The sequence below is a fragment of the Nymphaea colorata genome, unplaced genomic scaffold, assembly GCF_008831285.2.
Source record: "Nymphaea colorata isolate Beijing-Zhang1983 unplaced genomic scaffold, ASM883128v2 scaffold0038, whole genome shotgun sequence".
In the NCBI taxonomy this organism is placed as follows: Eukaryota; Viridiplantae; Streptophyta; class Magnoliopsida; order Nymphaeales; family Nymphaeaceae; genus Nymphaea; species Nymphaea colorata.
Genome location: NW_022204544.1, coordinates 23,720 through 30,777, shown reverse-complemented (window position 1 = coordinate 30,777; position 7,058 = coordinate 23,720). Strand labels below are relative to the sequence as shown.

The 7,058-nt window shown below is 36.7% G+C and overlaps 2 non-coding genes and 1 pseudogene across 2 annotated transcripts; 2 read left to right on the top strand and 1 right to left on the bottom strand.

Moving 5' to 3' along the window:
* The first annotated feature begins 468 nt into the window (after window positions 1–468).
* On the top strand, window positions 469–3,550 carry LOC126409302 (ATP synthase subunit alpha, chloroplastic-like; annotated as a pseudogene).
* Window positions 2,246–2,317, bottom strand: TRNAR-UCU (transfer RNA arginine (anticodon UCU)). The gene has a single exon. It is a non-coding gene; the product is annotated as a tRNA-Arg (tRNA).
* A 476-nt stretch (window positions 3,551–4,026) lies between the features above and the next one.
* TRNAS-GCU (transfer RNA serine (anticodon GCU)) lies at window positions 4,027–4,114 on the top strand. Its single transcript has one exon. It is a non-coding gene; the product is annotated as a tRNA-Ser (tRNA).
* The last annotated feature ends 2,944 nt before the right edge of the window (window positions 4,115–7,058 follow it).

Genomic DNA, 7,058 nt, shown 5'->3' with positions numbered 1-7,058 from the left:
AAGAAAGAGATATGGAATGCCCCATAAGTATAAGTAATTTAATTGAGCGTGAGAGCCAAATGAATCGAAAGATTCATGTTCGGTTCGGGAAGAGATCGTGGAAGTTGTGGAATTGATGGGGAGATAATCTACTTTCATTAAGTGATTTATTAGATAATCGAAAGCAGAGGATTTTGAGTACTATTCGCAATTCAGAAGAACTATGCGGAGAGCCGTTGAGCAGCTTGAAAGCCCGGGCTCCGCTTACAGAAGTGGAAAGGGAAGCGGAAGAGTTTCGAGTGAATGGATACTCTAGATGAACAAGAAAGATAATTTGATTATGCCGCTTATCAGAATTTGGAACAATTGAAATTAAAACGAAAGCATTCATTTCGAAACAAAGAGCGATTAATCAGGTCCAACAACGAGTTTTCCAACAGCCTTACAGGGCTCTAGGAACTCTGAATAATTGTTTGACGGCGAGTTACATTTACGCACCATCGGTGCTAATATTGGCATACTTGGGGCCATGAAAGAAATAACCGATTAGTCCTTCTACTATAGGATAGGTATTATTTTTCTCCTTTTTTGCTTCCTAGAAAGAATTAAGAGATACTAATGGTAACCATTCGAGCCGAAGAAATTAGTATATTATCCGCGAACGGATTGAGCATATAATAGAGAAGTAAAGATTGTGAACACTGGTACCGTACTTCAAGTGGGCGACGGCATTGCTCGTATTCATGGTCTTGATGAAGTAATGGCAGGTGAATTAGTAGAGTTTGAGAGGGTACGATAGGTATTGCTCTGAATTTGGAATCCATAATGTTGGCGTTGTATTAATGGGTGACGGTTTGATGATACAGAGGGTAGTTCCGTGAAAGCAACAGGACGAATTGCTCAGATACCGGTGAGTGAGGCTTATTTGGGTCGTGTTATAAATGCCCTAGCTAAACCTATTGATGGGAGGGGTGAATTTTAGCTTCTGAATATCGGTTAATTGAGTCTCCCGCTCCAGGTATTATTTCGAGACGTTCCGTATATGAGCCTCTTCAACGGGGCTTATTGCTATTGATTCGATGATCCCTATAGGACGCGGTCAGCGAGAATTAATTATTGGGGACAGACAGACCGGTAAACAGCAGTAGCTACAGATACTATTCTCAATCAAAAGGTCAAAATGTAATATGCGTTTATGTAGCTATTGGTCAAAAAGCATCTTCCGTGGCTCAGGTAGTGACTACTTTCCAGGAACGGGGAGCAATGGAATACACCATTGTGGTAGCGGAAACAGCGGATTCGCCTGCTACATTACAATACCTCGCTCCTTATACAGGAGCCGCTCTGGCTGAATATTTTATGTACCGTCAACGACATACCTTAATAATTTATGATGATCTCTCCAAACAAGCACAATCTTATCGCCAAATGTCCCTTCTATTAAGAAGACCACCTGGTCGCGAAGCTTATCCAGGAGACGTTTTTTATTTGCATTCCCGCCTTTTGGAAAGAGCCGCTAAACTAAGTTCTCGTTTAGGCGAAGGAAGTATGACTGCTTTACCAATAGTTGAGACTCAATCTGGGGACGTTTCGGCTTATATTCCCACTAATGTCATTTCCATTACAGATGGGCAAATCTTCTTATCCGCGGATTTATTCAATGCTGGAATCCGTCCAGCTATTAATGTGGGTATTTCCGTCTCCAGAGTAGGATCCGCAGCTCAAATTAAAGCCATGAAACAAGTAGCCGGCAAATTAAAATTAGAATTGGCTCAATTTGCAGAGTTAGAAGCCTTTGCGCAATTCGCTTCCGATCTAGATAAAGCTACTCAGAATCAATTGGCAAGAGGTCAACGATTACGGGAGTTGCTCAAACAATCCCAATCATCCCCTCTCGCGGTGGATGAACAGATAGTTACTATTTATACCGGAACGAATGGATATCTTGATCAATTAGAAATTGGACAGGTAAAGAAATTTATTGTTCAGTTACGTACCCATTTAAGAACAAATAAGCCTCAGTTACAAGAAATCATATCTTCTACCAAGGTATTCACCGAGCAAGCGGAAGCCCTTTTGAAAGAGGCTATTCAGGAGCAGATGGAACTATTTCTACTTCAGGAACAAACATAAAGAAATTGGTTATTTCATTTGGTAGAGTCTCTTAGTACGACATAAATTGTTGAGAAAAGAAATGGCTCTGATTCGAATCATTCCAAATATGTTTCTTGGAATAGCAATCCAAACAAAATAGATGTAAATAAATTGCGTCCAATAGGATTTGAACCTATACCAAAGGTTTAGAAGACCTCTGTCCTATCCATTAGACAATGGACGCTTCTCGTCCCGATTCTCTTCTTTCTGATTCCTCCTTTCCATTCCCTGTTTGGATAAAAACAGAAACAATCAGATTGTATGCGTCTTAGGGAATAAAGACGCATATTAAAATCAATGATGGATGTATTATGATTCATATCGAGCGGGTAGCGGGAATCGAACCCGCATCGTTAGCTTGGAAGGCTAGGGGTTATAGTCGACGTCGATTCATCACTATTAACGTCTCTAATTCAAAACCGAACATGAAACTTTGGTTTCATTCGGCTCCTTTATGGAATAAAGGATAGATTCCCCGATTTAGGGCGTAAAGTAACCTAAACGAAAAAATTGACGATGTATGATATTAGTATGGAAATGGAAAGGTATGGAAATCAAAGAAGGAAGTCATAGCAAATCGGAATAAGAAAAATTCGATCCATAACACCTATGTCAGCTTTTCTGTCTGAATGTATCCAAAGCTATTCGCTTTCTAGATGATCCCTCTAGAGGAGGGGTATTATAAAAACCCTTCTAGTTACTTCGTTCCCTATTTCTACTGACATGAATCCTTAGGAAAAGAATCTTATTTCTACCGAGCTGAAACAATATATGCCGATGGCCCCGGTAAACCGAAGTCACCGTTTAATAGCTATTTGGCTTCAATCTCCCCTTTACAAAAATCGAAGATCTAGTTACGATTAGAAATACACTTTTGTATCTTCATCCATGGATCTTTTACTCATACTTATCTAATTCTAATTGGAAAACTCAAAAAATTATGCTTCGCAATTCCATAATCCCAGTTTTTGGATGCAAATCGCGAAAATTATATTCTTCCCCAATTGTGGCATTGATAGGAAAGGGTTAAACCCTTATAAGAAATAAAGTTTTTGATCGGAATATGAATGTATCAAACCGAAAGAACCCTTAACTATTTCAGTTGGTAATAGAACGAATCACACTTTTACCACTAAACTATACCCGCTACATTGTGATTATTGTATAGGAATGGCCCATTTGTCGAACAAGGAGATGAGGCGCGATCAAGATATTGTGAATATTAGAGTGCTGACATGCCCTGTCTCCGGGGATACTTGATGAAATAGGGCAAGAGGATAAATAAAAAACCTTTTTGTTTTGCTGTAGAAGTCGTTACTCAGAGGTCCGATAGAATCGGCGAGGTTGGAACAGAAAAATAAGTTTTGTGCAATAATATATATAGTTAAGTTATAGTTTATAGTTCCATTTTTTTTTTGCTCAAGTTTATTTAAACAAAACAAAGCTTGTCTCTTGAGTACTTGAGGGAACATACATACGCTTTTCCCATTCCAATAAAAAAAAGCAACGATGAATCAAAGGAAAAATAAGGAAATAACAATATAATAAATTTCCTTCATATCATAGAAATCGAAATAGCTCTTGTTGCTGCTTCAACTCAATAACATATTGAGTTTCCAATTTCTCATTTTAGGTTAGGTTGAAAAGGGGGGAATGGCCTGGCCAGTGCCTAGCCAGGCCGGGAGAACAAAAGAATAACCTTTCGAACGAAATAAAATCAAAGAGGGATCTTTTTTTCCTTTTTTCCTTTAGAGATACCTGTTTTGAATGGTTGTATAAATAGGATTTCTTATAAAATTCATATATATCTCTAGAATAAAGAAAAAGAAATATGAATCTTTACTTCACACGTCGTGTCACATATGAATTATTCATTTTTTTTTTTTTCAATTTGGAGAGATGGCTGAGTGGACTAAAGCGGCAGATTGCTAATCTGTTGTACGAGCTATTCGTACCGAGGGTTCGAATCCCTCTCTCTCCGTTTCCTACGCTCACTTGATATTTATCTTTCTCATTCTATAAACCCCGAGTCCCTTTGGTTTGGTTGGATTGATGATTTCATTTAAATAAATGAAATGTATGGAATAGATAAAATTTTAAGTTAAGAAGATGGATTTAGAAACCAAACCAAAAAAGGAAAGAAAAAATCTATTATTCTTTATTCTTCGCGTCCAGGATTACGTCCTGGGTCATTAGACAGGAATCCGAAGATGAAGAGCGAAACAAAGAATATCACCACCGTATAAACGAACAGTTTGAGAGTAAGCATTACAAATCTCCAAGACCTGTTGGGGGAGAAAAAGGGAATAGATTCTCAACCTTTGTACCATCTCATTTTTGATACCAAGAAACGAAGTGGTTTTTAGAAAAGAAAGGAATTAACAGGAATTCAATTCATTTGTATTGTAATAAAATAAGGTTCTGATTCCTTCGTTACCAAAAAAAAGAATCTCGTCATACCTACAATGCGATTTGTTGATATTGCATTGCGGGGGCTCAGAATACCGTATGCGCTCCATGGATGGAGGGTCAGAATGAGGAAATGAGGTGATCCGGATTCACGGAGTCTATTGAAGAATGTTCAATGTTTGAATCGAGGGTTCTTGTCTTAATGCACTACTTATCTCATCTTTCTTGGTAAAATTGGTAAAATATTTTTTTTTTTTTTTGAATAAGTCATGAATCTTTCTAGAACAGTATCAAGGATCTCATCGAAAACTTACAGCAGCTTGCCACACAAAGGCTAAGAGAAAAAAGAGCACAGGTATGACCGGCATAAAATCCACGATTGGGTTCAAAAAAGCATAAGCCTCGGGCAATTTTGCGAAGAAAAACCCACTCGGCTGAAGGGCAGAATTAAGACAGATACAGATTAAACTAAAGATATTAGGCATAACAAATATTTTGTTCTTAGAATAATATCATTTTTATTGAGTTATTTCTTGAAGGGAAAAAATCAAGAAAGAGGGTAGGTAAAAAAGTCCTTCTTTCTTTGAATTCCCCCAATCAAAGATCCTTCAATTGTCAAATTGAATTATACGGAATCATACTTTCATACAATATCTTAATTATCTTAATTTAATTATATGTAATGATCAATGAATTTAGTTTTATTCCGGATTTACACGTGTCGAATCTCAGCAACAACTTCTTTCTTCCATAGATACTGGGCTGGAATTGACGAACACCCGATACCAATATTAATGTATATTCGTGTTTGAATAGAAACATAAATGGGGCGTGGCCAAGCGGTAAGGCAACGGGTTTTGGTCCTGTTACTCGGAGGTTCGAATCCTTCCGTCCCAGATTAATTCCATCTTAACTCAACAAATATTATTTGTTCTCTTTAATCATCTAAATTTCTATTTAGGAGGTTCATGTTGGATACAATGTAATCGTAATCTATTCTTTATTTCTAGTTTTTTCTTTCTAGTTTGGTTTTTAATGTTAATGATTTTTAATGTTAATGATTCTTTTCTGAATTAGACTTTACCTTTCTATTCTGTATTCTGTTTCCTACACACGGAATTCACTTTCAATGACTGACACACGTATGAAAAATCCATGATTTTGGTATAGGCGTGGGGGGAGCATAGACATAGATCCGTTGAAAAGATATTTTTTTGATTTAATTCAAAATTGGATTATTCAGTCTATGTCCGTACCGTTCATATTGGAGTTGGTTAGTCAAAAGAAACTTTATGCTTGAATCCAGAAAATTCTGATTCCTGCATGATCCATTCTGAGTCGAAATGTGAAAGAAACCTCTTCTATCTTCTAACTTTGAATTAATGGTAAAGCAGATATGGTAATCGTATCTCATTTAATAATTATCCCAATTGAGAATTCATTTTATTTGGATTCTAATGAGGGTTCGAGTTCGTGGTACCAATTCCATCAACGGGATTCGAGTTCCTAAGACTGGACTCAAATGAAAAAATGGGAATAAAAAACGGATCTGGACCTTTTTTGTTTTGCACTTATACGTGTCTGGTACTGGTATAGCACGCAGCTTACACAGCTTATAAGAAAAGAAGATTCTTTTGTTGGTTGACCGGGTATGCATGATTCATAATATAATCCAGATGAAATGTTTTTTAGATATGTGATGTGCTGATCAACAATGGAAGGTATCAATTGAAATATCTGTGGCTATTCCCGATTTCATCAACAAACAATCAAGTTCAATAGGAATAGATGCATTGTATTGTACCCAATTTGCATCTGGTTCTAATGAACTGATGAATAATGGAATTGTAAATCCATTGGTAGGCAGAATCGCGGATTTAATTTACTTGACTTTATCGAACGACTCTGGAAGCAAAAAAGCAGAATATGCCGAAAAGAAGCATGCCACCCTTTTGTATTGTTATTGTTCTATTTCAGTAAGAACAAACAACAAACAGTCTTTGGTTTCGGTCAGAAATTTCTGTGATGCCTTAAAATATCCACGATTACCCGCGGTAACAGCTGTATATATAACATAACCCGATGGATACCAAAAGATCATGCTGCTTTGATTCTGATATTCTCAATCAGATTCAAGAATGAATCGAGGACGTTCACTTTATCTTATTTACTTTACTGTGTCTTTTTTTATTCATTTTTTGACTTTTACTATATTTCTTATTATGTTTGATGCTCATGAACAAAGAAATGAAATTAGTTTTAGATTTTGTTTCTCGTCCCATTTATCTGGTTTAGACAGTTGATCTGGTTTAGACAGTTGATGATTTAAGGAAAAGCAAAATTAAATTTCATGTTATTATGATGATCAAAATGATCAAATTGACGTCTAAGAGATATCCGTAATTACAGTTATTCGTTGTGATTGCACAGACTTGCTGATTGATTCAGAGATCAAATTGAGTCTTTACGGAAGAACTGCTTTCCACCAATAGCAATGATGGCAAAGTACGAGATTT